Genomic DNA, 20857 nt, shown 5'->3' on the forward strand with positions numbered 1-20857 from the left:
TCGATTGGAATGCCATGAATGTGTTAGAATAGATCTAATTTCTCAAAACAAAATCTTTCTAATTAGTCAAAACATAATCTATCGATCCAGTTAGTTCTCTCGTGTCTAATGAAGCCTAAAACGCGTATGCTCTTTCCTGAGAGAATTCTACTTTAAATGGTGTCTGTCTTGCATCGAACTAATAGAGCCAGAGGTAAAAATGTTCACTTGGAGATACGTAACGTAAACACATAGTCTCCCTTTAAAAATTAACAAAGTTTCTTTGTGTCCCTTTATCGATCATGGCACAGATTCTCGAAACAAAATATTATGAACGATCTAACTGAGCTATCCGGAACCAGATTGGCGAAATTCTTAAAAAAACATTTCGATCACTATTGAATGCCATGAATGTGACAGAATATATCTAGTTTCTTATTGATTGGTCTTACCTGAACAGAATCTATCGAACCAGCTAGTTCTGTCGTGAATAACGAGTGTTCTATCCTGCTTGTGCATAACGGGTAAAAACAGCTGTTTTCGTAACATATAAAGGTTTGCAACTTTTCGTTATTCTTTTATTCGTCTTGTCAAAAGTAGGATGACCTTGTCATTTAACCGTTCTAATTGTTCTTAAAAAGTTCGTGAAAAAAATCAATTATTTTTGCATATTATCTAAAACACCTACAAAATGAATAAAAATTGACAGATATCAGGATTTTAAACAGTTAAATGAATAACAATTATACATATGAAACCAAAAACTTCTCGTTTAATTGGAAAAAAACGTAAAGATAATAAATACAAATACTTTCATACATTGTACATGGTTTTTTTTTGCGAGGTCTTAATATTTATATTTCCACAGAATTTTGCACTGTCAAAGTATTATCGTGTTTTTGTTTTGTGTGTTTTGTAGATTTTCAATGTATTGTAGCATTCATGACTCTATGATTCGATTGTTATACGATATTTCACTTTATCTATTCCGCATTAAATTCATTCATTCATACACTCAGTAAGTCATTCAGTTAGTCAGTCAGTCAATCGGTCTGTCTATCTCACTGACGTCGTGCGTTTGTGAGTGGGTGTTCTTTTTTATATTTTTTTTGTACACGACAGCACAAATACAATAGAATATATAGACGCACAGATCGACAGACCTACTGACAGACAGATAAACATTCAAACAAGAAACTCCATACAATAGCCTCAGTATTTTACACGATTTTACCTTGTAAACAAAAGTGTTTATTATGAACTTTTTTTTATGAAGTTATTTGCTTGGAAGCAGCAGAAAAAAGGCAAAAAATCATATAGAAAATGTTAAAAAGTTGTTCCAATTGATCAGAGTGAAGACTGAAAAAATAATACAAAAACAACCAAACTAAATCAATTTCCGTCTTTTGTTGTTATAACAACCACCCTTTTTTAGCAAAAAAGTCGAACCAACTTTTGCTTGGTTTGTGGAGAATTTAAAGGTACCCTTCAATATTAACATTATCAATAGGAATATATCAACATATATCGGAACTTTGATAACGGAATTATAATAGAAAAGTCTTATGGAATGCTTTGGCTCTATCATGTATAGAACGAAAATACGACTCTTTTCAGTATGATGGGATCCATGTCAGAATGATTAAAACACCCATATAACAATGATAGAACCTGTTCAGCAGTTCGGAATCAGATCTAAATAAAATTAAATAGAACAGTTAAACATGAGCAATAAAAGAGATGCAACATAAATGATCCATGTCCCAATGATTAAAATACCCAGATAACAATCACGGATTCGCAGAAGCTGTTCAGCCAAAGGAGAAGACTCTCGGATTCAGATCTAAATAAAGTTAAGTACAACTGTTTAACATGAGCAATAAAAGAGATACATCAGATGATCCATCATAATTACATTTGTACAATATTTTGGATCTTTCACTGTATACAAAAACATTGCTGTAGGGTGTCTTCGAGCCGGCATATTATAATGTTTAAAATATGGAAAAACTGTTATTTTTTCAAACTTTAGGCTAAGATACTCGAAAACCAGTTGTAATGGAGAAGTTCTGAAATGATGAACCACAGAGTGAGCTTAAGACGACTCATCAGCGACTCTTACTGTGAAGTAGATGGCAATTTTCGTATATGGTTCCACCAGTCCATGTAAAAGCACTTTGCTGAAGTACTTGAGCTATCTAATCTCTGACCATTGCTTAACTTCCGAGATGCAAAAGCATAACTTCCGATGGGATGATCTGTGTTGATTCGGTAACATCAAATAAGCCAAAAAAAATGTTTTACTCAAAGAGTTCACACTGTTCTAATCTAGTATGAACAGACTAAACCCCGACAAGAAAGGGAAATTCAATGGTGTTACATGTACATCCACATCATTCAATCTTCATATACGGATGGAGTTAGGCGCACATACTCCTTCATCCATTCCGTATTCCATTAATTTGACATCAAAACATTCCTAAGGCTTAGACTCACATCACCGATCTTATCAGCCTTTTAACCATCATTCACTTCCCACGAATTTGGGGTTAAACCACATCTACTACGTGCACCCCAATAACTCGGGCTAGACAAAGTCCGAAACTCTGCCCTGCAGGCTACCGCTTCTCGCGCTACCTGATGAGAAAGGTTCGCTGGTTCGAGCCTATTTTAAATCATTTTAAGGATACATTTGACACCACCAGTTTAGAGTCTTGGCAAACTAAAGTAGCACCTCTTTTCCCTCGGATTGCAATAACAACAATATAAGGAAAGATTCATTAAGGTAACATGCCCCAGAGGGACGTCGGATTTACCAACTGCTAAATAAAATGGACTCACAACCATTAACGATCTATACTTCACTAATAGATCCAAATAATGTTTTGTCGCGCACTCGAGAGAGAATTAAAGATTTGAGCTGCGCTAAACTTTAGTTAAAGATACTGTTGGAGAAATTTTGAAGTTAGATTCCGATTCAGCTTAAGTTAACCCTTTGGTTTTCTAATCTTTATAGCGCCGATAACGATCGAAAGTTAATGTGGCTTTCTTTCGATGAAAAACAAACTATGCAACTTATAATCCGTAATATACTGTACATATCGGGGTTGCTGGCAGTAATAGCTGGACATTGGGAGCTAGATAGACATGTTAGTCAACTTGGGCTTTGCACCTTCTCTGCAAATGCCCTACTGTGGCCACTAAGAGAAATGGATTCTTTCTATCGAAACATGTTGAGTTATTTGGGTCTATAATTAATAACCTACTGAGATATTTCATGGCTATGGGGTGGATCTAATATGGGTTTCAATGACGTAGAGTAGAATGGTTAATGTAACGATCATCGTTTGATACCTAGAGTCAGACGGTAACAACCACGTATATATGGTCCAATTCATGTATTTCTTATTGGGTTGGAACTCGATTTTTATAATTTGGAAGTACTGCAAAGAGGATTGTTACTATTAAAAGTTGACAGCAGGACCTATGATCTTCTTTTAGTTACATTTCCCGCTCTTTATATCTTTCGAACAATTAAATACGCCCCTTAACACTATGTAGGGTGTGGGAAACTACAAAATAATATTTGCTAATAATATTGTTTTCTTATCGAATTCTCTTTTATTTTATATACATACATTATCTTTTTTTACTATTTCTCTTTAGTGTCTATGACTTTTATACATCTTTCGACTGTTGGAACACTAGTAGTTGGGTGTTATTGCTTCAATTTAACTGCGCTCTAATAGCGCTTATCGAAATCATATTTATTGAATTTCAAACAAAATACACGATTCGTGCCATTTTGAAACGGCGAAAAAAGCAACTGGAACGTTTTGCTAAAAAACAGAGAACACTTGAAAATAAAACTTTAAAACAAATTGTTCTTGTTGATAAACGTACAATATTGAGTTTATAATTCAATTTTATAATTTATAAATAAAGATGAAATAATTGTGGCACAGACTATATATAATGGATATTTTATATACATACATAAATGTAATTAAGTAAGTACGATAAAAAAGTTGATAAAAGTCGAACATATGGTAGGCAAAATTAATTAATTTATTGCGCGAAGTAGATTGGCAATTTTTTGTAAAAGGCATTTTTAAATCGTTGTTATCATTGCTGTTGAAGAGGAAAGGATTTGATCTTCAAAAGACCCGTTTTCATTTACTTAAGCTTAGGCAGAAAAGCCTGATAAAGATTCCCTAGTTCCTGCCTAACAAAATTGACCCCTTAAAGTCAGAATAAATAGTGATAGATTATTTGAATTTTGAAGAATCCAGCAAGATTACTCCTTAATAAAAATTTGTATCATGATCTTCTGAGAATAGAGTCTTCTACCCCTCTCTATTAAGAGAGAGAATTTCCTTATTGATGTGTCCTATATTAACGGATAACAAATTTAGCTTTTAATTGTTAAAAAAGTAATATCATTGAGATCATTAATAAAAATAAATTATCGTATGAAATTGAAACATTATAGATTCACGCTGATTTGTGGAAATTGTCATGTTGAAGATTCTATAATCGTCCAACAATACTTCAAGGTGAAGATTATATACATGGTCAAGATTGCTGTCCCTGACCTTGTGCATGATCTTGAATACTGAATCTCAATGATGGTTTGGATTAGGGTATTGTTGGTAAACAATTCACATCATTCTTACGAGATGTCAACAATCTGTGATCCTATATTTTCTTCAAGCAGTGTTCTTTCTTATTAATAAGGGCTGGTATGGATTCGATGGAATTTGAAAAATAGTTTGGGTTTTACTCGCTTTGGAGCAACGATGGTCATCAACTCAAGTTTTAACTTCGATATCCAGTTAATAAACAAGTAGTAAAGTCTAGCGGGCAGGTAGGAATGGATCTAGGTAAGTGTTCAATTGTATTCAATGATGGTCATTAACACACGTTTCAACTCCGAAAACTAGTTAATAAACAAGTAGCTTAGTCTATCGTATATAAATTTTAACACCTGGACCGTTTGGATCTTCTGCGGTGTAAAGCTAAGCCTCTTCGTAAATTGTGCTTGAAGTGATGCTTCCCAAAGACTCAAACTTTTAAGGTTCTTCAAACTGTACAGACGCTAAAATGAGATCTTTGCAACCCCAAGTTTTTGCGCATAATCTAAGAAAAACTTTTGGATGATACAGTTGTCGTTGAGTTGGCAATCTTTGGCTGATTGAGAATCTGTTCAATTCGGCTATTCAATAGGTTATCAAAGCTTCTATTGTCCAGTAAGTGTAATGAGAAAGACGAAAAATTATTTAAATTAGGTCTTCGGAATCCCACAGTTGTTGGACACAGTCAAATTGTTTCGGACTTTTATACCTATACATGCAGCAGCGATGTTTTTCATATCGAATGCAGGCGTTGGATAATATTCTTTGGGAAAACTTTTGGTTAAAGAAAGTGTCGTTGAGCAAATGTTGACTATTATTCAGTCATTGACTGATTGGGATATCGAAGATGTTGTTGAAACCTCTGGATCTGTGATTATAGCTGTTGTTGAGTTGATAATCTTTGGCTTATTGGGAGTCTGTTTATTATGGTTATTCAAGGTTTATCGAAGCTGTTGTCGCCTAGCAACAGCAAAGACAATGATTAAAACCTAATGAAAATGAAGTCTTTGAAACTCCAACTTCTTGTGCAGAGTCAGATTTTTGGAGTGTTCTGAAACCTACACAGCGATTTGTTCGGATTTGTTCGGAATAACTTCCAGTTGATACAGTAATTGCTGACTTGACAATCTTTGGCTGATTTTAAATATGTTCATTCCTGTTATTCAAGGTTAATCGAAGCTGTTGTTGCCCAGCAACAGCAATTAGGAAAATAAAACTTAATGCAAACGATATCTTTGGAACTCAAACTTCTTGTGTAGAGGCAAATTTGACGGGTGTTCTGACACCTACACATAAAGCAGCGATGATCGATTTGGTATTCGTTTCGAATGCAAGCGTTAGATACTATTCTGTGGGAATAACATTCGATTGATACAGTTATTACCGTGTTGACAATCTTTGGCTGATTGGGAATCTCTTCATTCCGGTTATTCAATGTTTATCGAAGCTGTTGTTGCCCAGTAATAGCAATGAGAAAGATTAAAACCTAATGAAAATGAAATCTTTGGAACCCAAACTTCTTGTGGAGAGTCTAATTGTTCACGTGTTCTGACATTTACATTTACGAATGCAAGCGTTAGATATTATTCTGTGGGAATAACTTTCGGTTGATACAGTTATTGCTGAGTTGACAATCTTTGGCTGATTGGGAATTTGATCATTCCGGTTAATAGCAATAGCATTGAGAAAGATTAAAACATAATGCAAACGAAGTCTTTGGAACTCAAACTTCTTGCGCAGAGTCAAATTGTTTGGGTGTTCTGACATTTACACATAAAGCAGCGATGTTATGGATCAATTTGGTGGTCGTTTCGAATGCAAGCGTTAGATATTATTCTGTGGGTTAACTTTCGGTTGATACAGTTATTACCGTGTTGAAAATCTTTGGCTGATTTGAAATCTGTTCATTCCGGTTATCAAGGTTTATCAAAACTGTCTTTTGTCCAGCAGTAGCAACGAGAAAGATTAAAACTTAAGGAAAATTAAGTCTTTGGAACTCAAAGTTCTTGTTCGGACTCCTACACCTACATACATCAGCGATGTTCTTGATAGTTTTGGAAATGTTTTGATGGTCGTTTCGAATGCGATCGTTAGATATTATTCTCTGGAAAAAAAGTTCGATTCATACAGCAGTCTCTGAGTTGACAATCTTTGGCTGATTGGGAATCTGTGCATTCCGGTTATCCAAGGTTTATCGAGGCTATTGTTGCCCCGTAGCACAATGAAAAATTCATAAAAATTGAGTCTTTGAAACTCAAAGTTCTTGTGCAGAATCAAATTGTTCGAGTGATATCGCACATATATCAGTGATGTTCTTGATCAATTTGTTATAATGGACTTGAAGTCATATTGGCCTTTCTGCCTTTCAGAATATTATTCATTAAATATTCATTATTTATGTTTCTAAATGAAAGAAATTTCCTTAAGCCTTTTCGAAAAATCGCATATATTTATAACTATTTTTATTTTTTCTTATTATTTTACAATATTATTGTCTTTGACACGTACTTGAAATATATATCATTAACAGCTGTTCAACATTGCCGGCTGAATAATTGATAAGAAATGTGTTTTAAAGTTTGTAACAAAAAATCAAAGGGGAAAAGAGTTTATAACATATGCTTTTTCCCTTAAACACAAACATTTTGTTCAGTGTAGTTTCAGCAATACCCATTTAGTGAAATTTTAATATCAATGTCATTTGTTTTTCGATTTAAATTATTTATGCCACTTATAACAATATCGAAAAAAAATACACGAATAGTGTTAAATGATTGACTGTTTTCAGTTTTTGTCAGAAAAACAAATTGCAATTGGAGAAAATATAGAAATCCAAATGGTATCAATATAATAAATCAGCACGATATTTAATACAATATATGGAAAAATCTTTTTCTGTTATTTCTACTCTTGACAATTAATAACAGAGTATTTTTATACATGTATGTTTGGATTTTCATTTTTATATGTTTAGAAACACGCATTACCTCCCCCCACCCAAAAAAAAAAACGCGCCAATGTTATGAATAATAGAAAATTCCTATTGTATTGCGCCAAATAGATTTATTTATGATCAGTTGACACTTTAATTTCTTTCTATATGTAGAATTTTATATAAAATTTATCTTTATATCGGTGTTTCGATGTTTGAAATTTTTTTTCTTTTGGTGGTTGACAATAGGGAGAATGGTTTTTAAAATAGTATTTTATTTTGGGGGGGTAATTAAGAGATTTGGGAAACATTTTGGGATTTTGATTCTTAATTATGGCATGTAAGTATATCTAAATGTCAATGGTCCATAATATAATATTATGAGACAACTGATCTTGTACAAGATGACTGTCCAAATTCTGCATTTTGGGTTTTGGGAAAGTCTGAGTTTTTGTAAACAATGATGACTTTAATGCCTCCGGTTCTACTATACACTTTCATAGACAAACAATTACCTTCATGATCGATTGAGTATTCCTTTGAACCAATCTCTCTCACTCTGCTACTAGAATAGTTCAGTATCAATTGTTCTTTAGAAATAGCCAGATCATTTTAAAACTACTGCCTGAAACCTTTTCTCCTCTATAAGAGCTACACTTGAGTCCTTCAATTTGATCATTAGTTCCTATCTGTACCAATCAGTAGCACAAACGAGGTCTCCAAAATGATATTAACACAATCTGGAAAAAGTGGCATTCTACTCATTCCGCTTAGATCGGATCATGTATAAAGCTTCCTCATCGGTGACAACTATTGCTAAAGTCAAAGTATGGGAGATTTAATTTATCGGCATAAAGTCCAAAAATAGTAAGACCAGTAACTAAGTTATTACGTTCCTCGGCTGAGCTCGTAGAGACAGGTTTTGGTCTTTCATATTTTAAATACATTAACTTCGTGTCATTCCGTCGGTTATCTCCTCCATGCGAGCTCTTAGATTCTATCAAAGTTTATACTTTGGATTCATAATTTTCAAAGAGTCGGGTCCAATGATGGATGAAAGGAAATCATATGTTATGCCCGGCCGATGAGACGAATAAACGCTAAAACCGAATATCCAAGCCTCCAAGGTAACGCTCTGCATTTGGTGGAATTAGAAGATCACTGGATTAGACAAACAGATCTGTACCGAACGCAATAGAAACGTTCAAAGAGAAATTAAGCCGAATAACATATATGAACCATCAAAATCAACGGCAAAGGGGAATATCCAAGCTGTAAATCTAAAACTCTGGATTAAGTCGAATCAGATGGTCACCCAACCACACGGTCATAAATTTATCAAATAAAATTTCGAACATTAGCCAAAAACCCCAAGTGAAGTCCCGCCAACCACCGAAATTAGACGATCAATGCTGCAACTAACACATATGAATCGTTTAAAGTGAACATTGGGCGAAACACGCATGTGAAGTCCTTTCAACCACTAGAAAAAAGGCGAATATTCATTGCGCCAAAATAACGCTCTATATTTAATGGAATCAGAAGATCATAGAATAGTTTAAAGCAAAACATTCCCGAAAAACGTATGTCAAGTCTGACCTACAACCGGAATCAACGCCATAGCCAAATATCCATGCTGCTAAACTTACACTCTGAATTTATTAGAATTAGAAGGTCACCGGACCACACGAACATAAATGAACCGAACACATTTGAATCGTTTAAGGCGAACATTATCCGAAAAACGCATGTGAATCCAATCACCGGAATCAGACGATCCTCACATATATGAAACAAACAGAATCCACTATACATGTAATTGAATCGGAAGGCCACCGCGCAAGACGACTAGATCTATTCCGAACACAATTGAATCGTTTAAAACGAATATTGCAGAAAAAATCTCTGAAATATTCGAGTAGCTGCGATATTCTACGATGACAAAAAAAAACGATTTAGAATATACAGTTGGGAAGTTTTGCCTCAACCGTGTAATATCTCATAGGTTACAAATTACAAATTCCGTAAAACCCTTCTCAATAACATCACAACTTCCAACACAACATTTTTCCCAAATTCTTCTAAATTAAAAACAAATTTTATTTCAATTTTGTTAAACTCTAACTATTAGCACTTTATTCATCTTTTTACTTTTACTAATTAAATGTCAAAATACTTATTAAATAATTCCATTATATACCTCTTTTTTTTACGACCATTATTGCTTAATGTCTTTCTAAGCACATTTTTCTGTTTGTTTGTTAATAAATACTTTGCTAAACTATAAGTAATTGAAAAAGGAAATAAGGAAGTGTTAAAGTAGTAAAGAATATCAAATAATTTTCAAACAAATTGCGCGTGTTAACGGCACATTTATACAGTATACAATATGAACGAATATTTACTTAAAAAAAAAGTGGAAAAAGATTTTTTTGAAAAATTATTGTTGGCAAAGAAATAATGTACTCATAAATTGAATATTGTACTTGTTCATAGGTAAGACAGAGGTGGTAAAGAATGAATTGTTGGCTTATAAAAAGATTAGTTGCGAAAATGAAGCGTTATTATTAATCCAACAGTCACTACTGTCAACGCTTAATCCCACAGTCACTCTTCTCTTTTTTTGTCTCAACAACAGCACCGAGTTATAGACTTTACGTGTATCAGTCTTTTAACCAAACCCGAAGGGAACTTTCCAATAATCGGGACAAGATAAAGTTCGAAAATTTGTCCTAAGGGCTATCGGTTGATATATTACGAGATTATGCGATTCTCTGGTTCGACCCCATATCAAATCATTCCAAGAAAAGGCCAAGGATACATTTGATCATCACCAGTTTATAGTCCTGACAGTCTAAGAGGTATTGGTAGCAGTTCTTTACCCCGGGAATGCAATAACACCTTCATCAAGGTAATATACCTTCCGGGGCCTCAGATACCTGACAGTTGCGCGTTTCAAATCGAGATTAATATGCAAATATTCAATTGTTCTGTTATGAAATATTAAAAGCTTTTGATCCTTAGGATATAAATGAGATCAAACTCTATTATTGAATGACAATTCCCATATAAATTCGTTATACATGGAACGTAATGTTTCCATAAAAGTAACTAGGAAATATCTGCATAACATTTCAAAAAGAAGGGAATCTAGACTAAAATCAATTTGAACCTAGGATCTTATACAGAATCCAGCAAAGAATCTACCTGTTTCGGTTGTCCAAGATCCATTAATAGACTGTTGCGATACTCTTGGCTGTTTTGTGATACTTTTGACATTGGATGTTCCATTTTAAAAGGTTATCTGGTGTAAACTATATAATATATTTTAGATTTTCTGCAGACAAAGAATACGTCAAGATGAAGTCTTAGGACACCAAATTTTTAAGCTGGGTCAAATTGTTCCGGTACTCCCATACCCCTCTTGATGCTACTTTCGAATGTAATCGTTTGATTTTATTCTATGCGAAAGCTTTCGGTTAATACTGCCGTCGCTGAGTTGACAATATTTGGCTGATTGGAAATCTGATCATTCCGATTATTTAAGGGTTATTGATGATGTTGTTGTTAAACTGTTCCGGAGCACTTATCCATACAGCAGCAATGGCGTGACAGTGTTAAATATCTAAAGAAATTAAACAAGTAGGAAAATCCAGCATCCATTGAAACAAATATTAGTCGGACTCTGTTCTCACTAGTAGGACCTAGAAACTTCTTGACTATAAGGCGGGTTAGACAAAACTTCTAAATAGATTTTAACTGGTATTCCTATACGTGACCGGCCGCTTTCATAATGAATTATTAATGCTTTATGTTTCGATCGTTTTTCACCCAAAGTTTACTTCAAACGATTCCATTGTTTTCGGTACGAGTGATATTCTATTGCCAGCAGAGCTTAAACCCATATATTCGGCTAATGTTCGTTTCAAACGTTCAATTGTGTTGGGTACGGGGTATGGGATATTACAAGGTTGAGGCAAAACTTCCCAAATTTATATTCTAAATTGTTTTTAACAGAACTTGTAATATATGGCCAAGCATATAGTCGAATATTTCGGAGATTTTTCGTGCAATATTAGCTTCAAACGATTCAATTGTGTTCGATCTGGTCGTCTGACGCAGTGGTGTAAGCCATATTTGACATACAAGGTTTTTTTTGGAAATTTCGTTTTAAACGATTCTGTTGTTTACAGTGCAGATATGATCTTCTGACCTTCTGATCCCGTTAAATACGGTGCTTTATATTGGCGCAATGAATATTCGGCTTGGATTCTAGTGGTTGAAAGCATTTCACATGCGTGTTTCGCCTAATGTTCCCATTTCAAACGATGCATATGTGTTAGTTATAGCACTGATCGTCTAATTTCGGTGGTTGGTGTGACTTCACATGCGTTTTTCGGCTAATGTTGGTCTTTAAAAGATTCAAATATGATCGGTACATGTTGTCCAGTGACCTTTTAATTCCACTAAATTCAGGCCATACTTGACATACAACATTTTCCGGGAATGTTGGGCTTTTAACTATTCTATTGTTTTCGATACTGATCTGACTTTCTTACCTTCTGATTCTTGGCGCAATGAATATTCAGCTTTGATTCTAGGGGTTGAAGGCACTTCACATGCGTATTTCGCCCAATGTACACTTCAAACGATTCATATGTGTAAGTTACAGCACTGACCGTCTGATTCCGGTGGTTGGCAAGACTTCACTTGGGTTTTTTGGTCAATGTTCGCTTTAAACGATTCAATTGTGCTCGATAAATTTGTGATCGTGTAGTCGGGTGTTCTTCTGATTCAACTAAATTCAAAGTTTTACCTTTGCAGCTTGCATATTCGGCTATGCCGTTGATTTAGATGGTTCATATATATTATTCGGCTTAAATTCTTTTTAAACGGTTCTCTTGTGTTCGGTACAGGTTTGTTTGTTTAATCTAGTGATCTTCTGATTCCTCCAAATGTAGAGCGTTACCTTTGATGTTTAAATATTCGGTTTTAGCGTTTATTCGTTTCATCCATCGCGATTAGTGATGGGATAAAAGATTACTTCTATATGTGGCGTTCATTTAGATGGTTCATATATGTTATTCGGCTTAAATTCTCTTTAAACGGTTCTTTTGTGTTCGGTACAGGTCTGTTTGTTTAGTCCAGTGATCTTCTGATTCCACCAAATACAGAGCGTTACCTTTGATGTTTAAATATTCGGTTTTAGCATTTATTCGTCTCATCGGCCGGTCATAGCTTATGATTTCGTTTCATCCATCGCGAGTAGTGATGGCGTTCAATCCTGACCCTACTCCTTGAAAATTACGAATCCAAAGTACATACTTTGATAGAATCTGCGAGCTCGCATGGAGAAGATAACCGACGGAATGACACGAAGTTAATGTGTTTAAAATATGAAAGACCAAAACCTGTCTCTACGAGCTCAGCCAAGGAACGTAATAACTTAGTTACTGGTCTTACTATTTTTGGACTTTATGCCTATAAATTAAATCTCCCATACTTTGACTTCAGTAATAGTTGTCACAACGATGGAGGAAGCTTTCCGATCTAAGCGGAATGAATAGAATGCCACTTTTTCCAGATTGTGTTAATATCATTTTGGAGACCTCGTTTGTGCTGCTGAATGGTACAGATAGGAACTAATGATCAAATTGAAGGACTCAAGAGTAGCTCTTGTAGAGGAGAAAGGCTCTGAGGCAGTAGTTTTAAAATGATCTGGCTATTTATAAAGAACATTTGATTGTGAACTATCCTAGTAGCCTGTGGTGGTGCTTCAGGATCTATTGGAACTTGGATTGTTTCAGGGATGGAAGGTTTATATGATATGTTTAGAGACAACATCGCCTTTAAAAGAAATATTATGTAACCATTTTGAAATCTTGAACCAAAAGTCCAATGATTTCGTAAAAAAATTCACAAACATTTTGTTAGTAAATTATCAATTAATACCTTTACACGACTGACCACAAAACAAAACAATTTATTTATTGAAGTGAGTGGCATTCAAAATAATATGTTTATTTTGTTTTTCTATTTATTGTTTTAATTTTATTTTTCCTATTTTCATAATGATTCAAAATGTGTGTTTATTAATAGCAAATTGTAAAATATAAAATGAAAATTTATAAGACAACAAAATGGGCGGCGTTATGCACTTTAAAATACAAAATTTTTTTGTTTATTTTATTCAACTTTAAAATGATTTTATGAGATTTTATTGTATTAATAACTAACAAATAAAAAAATAGGAAATTTATTTAATTTTAATTTATCTCAGCATTAATTTACAATTTAAAAAAAAATTAATTACATACAAAATGTGTTTTTAGTTTCATACAATCTTTGTGATTTAAATTTCTTCTATTAACCTATATAATCGAAATCTATATTCCTATAGTTAGAACATTTTCTAATAAATTCACATCATGTTTTGTAAACTTCACCTGAATATGTCATTTTTGATTGACATCTGAACATTGGTTTGTCATTTTGAGCTGTCATTTGATTTGATAGGTGTTTACATGCTTACAGCTGAAAACAGAAAAAAAACAAAATTACATTTATATTTTATGGCTTATGGCTTTGCTGGTAACATAATTTATGCGATATATCCCATAGTAAATGAGATTTTTGGTTTTTTGGCTTATTTAAATGAATATTGACACTTTTATTTAAACATTTTACTTTTCTTTTAAACAAATTTATCACACTTTTTTCTTTAAATTTCTTCTTTGTGTTTCTTTACCACAATTACTATAATATTAATAACAGCTATTTTCTTAAATTAAAAATTCTCTAAGAAAACTTTTAAAAAGTTATTGATTACTTATACCTCACATAACCTCAATTATTGTTACACTTTTCTTTTTTAATATTATAACCTATTTAATGACTAACTATTTACTTACAGCTGGTATGTGTAATCTAAACACATGTTAGAAATTATTTATATTTTTGAAAATATGAAGGTAAATTGAAAAAAGTCTTGTAAAATAAATATATTTCTTATTAAGTCCTTGAATTTTCAATAATAAAGTTTGGCCAGCGCTTGATATTGGAAAGTGTAAATATGTATATTTTTGTTCAGTGAAATAATTAAAAAAAAATATTTACAAAAAATAATAGTTTGGGTTTTCCTCGCTTATTAAGTTTTGGTTTACGAATTACCACACACGTGACCGAATAAGCGTTCCCCCAAATAAGTTTTTTGCCGTCGAAAACTTCAAGTTCTTAGCGGATTTTATCCTTTAGGATTTGGAGGCATTTTATTCGACCAGATATTTTTCAGATGTCCGGATATAAATCCTCCAAAATCAATTAAGTGGCCGCTGTCTTTTTGTCTCACTTAATTGGAAGTTAGTCAGTTATTTAGTTAGTTAGTTAGTGAGTTAGTTAGTTAGTTAGTTAGTTAGTTAGTTACTTAGTTAGTTAGTTAGTTAGTTAGTTAGTTAGTAGTTAGTTAGTTAGTTAGTTAGTTAGTTAGTTAGTTAGTTAGTTAGTTAGTTAGTTAGTTAGTTAGTTAGTTAGTTAGTTAGTTAGTTAGTTAGTTAGTTAGTTAGTTAGTAGTTAGTTAGTTAGTTAGTTAGTTAGTTAGTTAGTTAGTTAGTTAGTTAGTAGTTAGTTAGTTAGTTAGTTAGTTAGTTAGTTAGTTAGTTAGTTAGTTAGTTAGTTAGTTAGTTAGTTAGTTAGTTAGTTAGTTAGTTAGTTAGTTAGTTAGTTAGTTAGTTAGTTAGTTAGTTAGTTAGTTAGTTAGTTAGTTAGTTAGTTAGTTAGTTAGTTTAGTTAGTTAGTTAGTTAGTTAGTTAGTCGAAGCAACGTGTGCTGAATTGAAAACATAGAGAGAATCCTATACCCTCAAATAGCATAATGAAACTGGGCAGACCCTAACGAAAAGGGGATGAGAAACCTCCTTAGTATGTGCAAATACGACATTGGTATGATATAACGTATTCGGCGGATTACCTTCACTTCTACAGAAAATTGAACCGATGGTTTCCGACGAATGAACAGCATGTGGAGTAGTGCTGTTAAAGTATTGAGTAGTGGGTATCGAGTATCGAGTATTTGCCCTATTTTTTGGGTACTCAATACTAAAAAGTAGTTACTCAATACTTTCAGACTTGTATATGGATTTAACTTATTTAAATTTAACGGCTATGATGTGAAAAAATACAGCTCTAAAATCTAATATAGACCATATCATTATTAGAAATGCAACTCTTAGCAATATCAAATCAATGTAAAAATAATTTAAACACTGCAATAATAGTTAAAAAGTTACAAATATTTATCGACGCTATCTAAAAAAATAAAATGTCTCAAAAGAGGTGTGATGTCTGGTCTAACTTTACTTAAAAAAAGGAAAAATTCCTCGTTTTTAATTTAAAATAAAACCGTTAAAAGTATCGAGTAGTATTGAGTACCCAAACGAAAAGTATTGAGTAGTATTGAGTAATCAAAAGTAGTAGAATATTACAGCACTAATGTGGAGAGGACAGTAAAACACTGGAATGCATTCTTTATCTTTGCCAGGCATTCGTCAAGCAATGTTGCTCCAGATAGTCCATCTCTGACGAATATTGATTTGAAAATTCTAAGTAACTACGTCGATGCAACTGATTTTCTAAACATCGGGTAATAATGTCTTCATAGAGCATGTAAATGTGCTGAGTATAGACCCGGTAGTGGTCTAGGTGTATTTCTTCAGATCTGACATAGTATATTTAATAAAAGTTCAAATACCTATGAGGGAGTTGGGATTAAGAATTTACAAATAATGAAGTAATTTACTATTAGTACCTTTTCAAAATGTTGCCCGGGTGTTCTATCTATTTTGAAATTATCTTCCTCTATATATTAACTAAAGCCATGGTACACTTATCAGGTAGAGGGCGCTCGCTCTCTTGGAGTTCAATAATATGTATATTTTATATATATTTATATTGGGTACTAAAAATTTTTATTCGATATTGAACATGATGCCGTTTGAGAGGTCTAATCGATCAGAAAATTATAAATTTTATGATCACTACTACTATGATCTATTAGGGGAAAGGAATTAGTGTCATCGTTAATTAAATTAACGTCCGATATTCATTCTCCTGGACGTAGATCTAATCGTTGTTATTAAAGAATGTTTCGGTTATGAAATATAAGCTTTTTCCACACCATTCCACTTGCTTCTATACTAGATCAGTGTCACGTGCCATCATTAAAGACCAACTAAAATTTAAATATATTGTATTTTGATCTGACAACTTATTTAGATTATATTGAAGACATCGCATGTTAGAAGGGAATTTCCCTTCTAAACTATAAAACAAATTTTATAAAGACTTCCTGAGTTAAAGATTTTATTGCAGGAAAAGCTAATTTAAACATTAACCTATTACAAAATTTAATCGGATTGATGATGATTTAGTATTTCAAATGTTTAGTTTCATATAGAATAAGTCTTAAGATTTGTGACGTTCATCACATGACCCTCGCTTTTTGGCAATGAATTTTGATATATTTATTACGTTCTTATACAACTTTAACTAATTTAAATGGAATACAATTAAATTAAAAACACAATCTAACACAACTTGCCTAGTTGCTGGCATTTTCATAATTTATGTAAATAGTTATTTTCAAAATGAAAAAAAAAAAAACAATTTAAATAATTTCACACAATTGTTGTTGAGTGAAGAACAAACTGGCAAAAAATTATAATATAAATAATATTTATGGGCAATTTTTCTATGTTTTCAAATCCGTAGAATAGTTAAATTTTGCAATAATGACAGTAAAAAAGGTCATCTTTAATTAACGGCGGACAAAGGGCGTTAGTTTAAGATTTAGGTTTAAGTGTTCGAAGGACCATTTGCGTAACAGTTTAAGAAAACTGGGAAATAATTTCAATTTAAGCTTTAGAATCATAAAAGGGAAAGATTTAGAGGAATGCAAGCAAATATATTCCATTATTAGTTGATATACTGGATATAAAACATGTATTAAATATTATTAAAACATTTGATGTTCGTAACCATTTTAGACTTTGTGGTTTCGAGTTACATTATAAACGTCAATTATAACTAGTATTCAAAATAAGTTCATTAAACTTGCAAACTTGTAAACAACTTGTTTTAAGAATATTTTATATTATTGTTATTGTTAATAACTTTATACTTGATAATAATATGTATACATTTTTTTTCTTATTATTTCTTATTCTTTTCGTTTATTTGCAGTTCACACACAGCAACAGTAGCCACAATAAAAGCTGTCAATGCTGAGTGATGACGTTTCATGCAAGATGGCGTTTTTGAATAATAAATATCTTTGATAACTGCTATCAAATGTCAGTTATCATTGTTAATCGTTAAATAACTTATTGGAGTTTTGGAGTCTAGAGTTGGTAAACTAAAGAAAATTTATATAAAATTAGAAAAAGAAAAAACGAAACGAAGAAAACTGTGATTTTAAATTTGTGAAACTAATGGTGTCTTGTGAAAATGCCTTCTGCGAATACCGAAGAGTTGAGGCGAAAGTTTACAGTTGTACAACAGCAAAGATCGGCTCCGCCAGGCTTTACGGGGACGACAACGCCGACTGTGAATGCGGCCGCAGTTTACGATCCCCTAAATGCCTCCGCCATACCCTTAAGCAATACAGCTGCTGCCACAGCAGTAGCAGCAACAACGGGTCTAATGACCCTGCAGGAGCCCGAACGCACCTATGTATTCCCGGGCCCCGGTGGTGTTGGTGGAAACGTTATCGGTAGTACGGCCACAAGTAGTATACCCGGTGTAGCTTTTATAAATCCCAATCCACATTCTTTAACGGTGGCGGGAACCGGACGTGGTCACTCACGTTCTGTTAGCCATGGTGGTGGTGCGATATTGGGCCCTAGTGGTCGTCCCATAAAATCGGCCATGAAGGGTCATCAAAGAGCCTTTTCTCAAGGTCAAATCACCGATTCTCCGGGCGCCTCAGCTACACCGCGTGGTCATAGTCGTGTGGGTTCGAAAACCGATTTTATTCTACCTCCCGGTCATAAAGAAGAAAACGAAACCCGCGAATTTGGCCCCTCGGCCCCCTCCTCAGCCGCTGGCCGTGGCCATTCACGTCAGGCCTCCCGCTCCGAATCGATTTATACCCTGCGTCGTTCCGAGGCTCCACCATGGTGGAAACGTGTCGGTATTTGTCGTACCGAGAATCTGGAAGAACGTCCCTATCGTGTGGTAGTGCCAAATCATACTGTACCCCCTAAAACACCCAAACGTGATCATCCGAATGGTCATTTTGTGGGTAATAAAATACGCACTACAAAATACACTCTCCTCTCGTTTATACCGAAAAATCTCCTAGAACAATTTCATCGAGTGGCAAATTTATATTTTATATTTATTGTTCTACTCAATTGGTTTCCGGCCATAAATGCGTTCGGCAAAGAGGTGGCCATGATACCGGTGCTGTTTGTTTTGGGTGTAACAGCGGTTAAGGATTTGTTCGAGGATCGTCGAAGAAGATTTTCGGATAAGAGGATTAATAATTCAACGTGTCGTGTTTATGATGGGTAAGTTTTGTAAAACTTTAATAGATCGTAAGAGAATTAGTTGTGCCAGCAATGGATAGGGAATCATCCCAGGATTAATCCTTGCTCAGTGCCCCAATTAGCCCTTGTATTTTCAATTAACTTTGATGATTAATCAAAAAAAAAAAATCATCACTTTTTGTATTTGTCTTATTTGAATCCATTTTTTTTTCACACCCAGATAATAAATCGATAATTTTTTTAACGTCTAGCCATTATTTGTCACATCATTAACATGTTTATATTATTATTTGTGTAGTTCATAAACATAAAAACACAATTTTTGCCAATAGTTTTCTTTATTTAAACTAGATTTTCCACAAAATCAATAAAAGAAAAATAAGACAAAGCAAAAAAACCCTGTTTAGTTCAATCAAAGGTTTATTTATTTTACGGCAACAAAACGTCATCGTTGTGAAAAAAAAACAAACGTGATCTAGTAATCGATAACAATTGTATTTTTATACACACGTAAAAACTTTCTCTAGCTAAATCAACTTTTTTTCGTACTATTTGTGTCTGTCGCTTAATCGTTTGCATTGTGGGCAGCAGACACTGTTTATGTTATTTAAAATTCTTGTCCACTTTAATTTCAATACATTTTGTTTGCCTGATGTTGTTGTTTGTTTACATTTTTGCTCTTATTGTCCCACATTTCGACTCCCAGTGACGAACATATGTTCTTGTTTTTTTTTTTTTTGTATGCCAACAACCTGTTTATCACTGTTGCCAATGTGACGCGTGTTGCGGAAAAGATGCGTTTTGAAGTCTATAGTATAGTCTATAGTCTAGTCTATAGTCAAGTCTATAGTCTAGTCTATAGTCTAGTCTATAGTCTAGTCTATAGTTTAGTCTATAGTCTAGTCTATAGTCTAGTCTATAGTCTAGTCTATAGTCTAGTCTATAGTCTGGTCTATAGTCTAGTCTATAGTCTAGTCTATAGTCTAGTCTATAGTCTAGTCTATAGTCTAGTCTATAGTCTAGTCTATAGTCTAGTCTATAGTCTAGTCTATAGTCTAGTCTATAGTCTAGTCTATAGTCTAGTCTATAGTCTAGTCTATAGTCTAGTCTATAGTAGTCTAGTCTATAGTCTAGTCTATAGTCTAGTCTATAGTCTAGTCTAGTCTAGTCTATAGTCTAGTCTAGTCTATAGTCTAGTCTAGTCTAGTCTAGTCTAGTCTAGTCTAGTCTAGTCTAGTCTAGTCTAGTCTATAGTCTAGTCTAGTCTATAGTCTAGTCTATAGTCTAGTCTATAGTCTAGTCTATAGTCTAGTCTATAGTCTAGTCTATAGTCTAGTCTATAGTCTAGTCTATAGTCTAGTCTATAGTCTAGTCTATAGTCTAGTCTATAGTCTAGTCTATAGTCTAGTCTATAGTCTAGTCTATAGTCTAGTCTATAGTCTAGTCTATAGTCTAGTCTATAGTCTAGTCTATAGTCTAGTCTATAGTCTAGTCTATAGTCTAGTCTATAGTCTAGTTATAGTCTAGTCTATAGTCTAGTCTATAGTCTAGTCTATAGTCTAGTCTATAGTCTAGTCTATAGTCTAGTCTATAGTCTAGTCTATAGTCTAGTCTATAGTCTAGTCTATAGTCTAGTCTATAGTCTAGTCTATAGTCTAGTCTATAGTCTAGTCTATAGTCTAGTCTATAGTCTAGTCTATAGTCTAGTCTATAGTTCTAGTCTAGTAGTCTAGTCTATAGTCTAGTCTATAGTCTAGTTATAGTCTAGTC

General features: G+C 33.5%; 1 pseudogene; it reads left to right on the top strand.

Annotated features, from left to right (window-relative positions):
* Positions 1-4546: 4546 nt before the first annotated feature.
* Positions 4547-20857, top strand: part of LOC119609067 — an 83840-nt pseudogene continuing 67529 nt past the window's right edge.

The sequence above is a fragment of the Lucilia sericata genome, unplaced genomic scaffold, assembly GCF_015586225.1.
Source record: "Lucilia sericata isolate MDLA Ls3-8-SP2 unplaced genomic scaffold, ASM1558622v1 Contig000927F_arrow, whole genome shotgun sequence".
NCBI lineage: Eukaryota > Metazoa > Arthropoda > Insecta > Diptera > Calliphoridae > Lucilia > Lucilia sericata.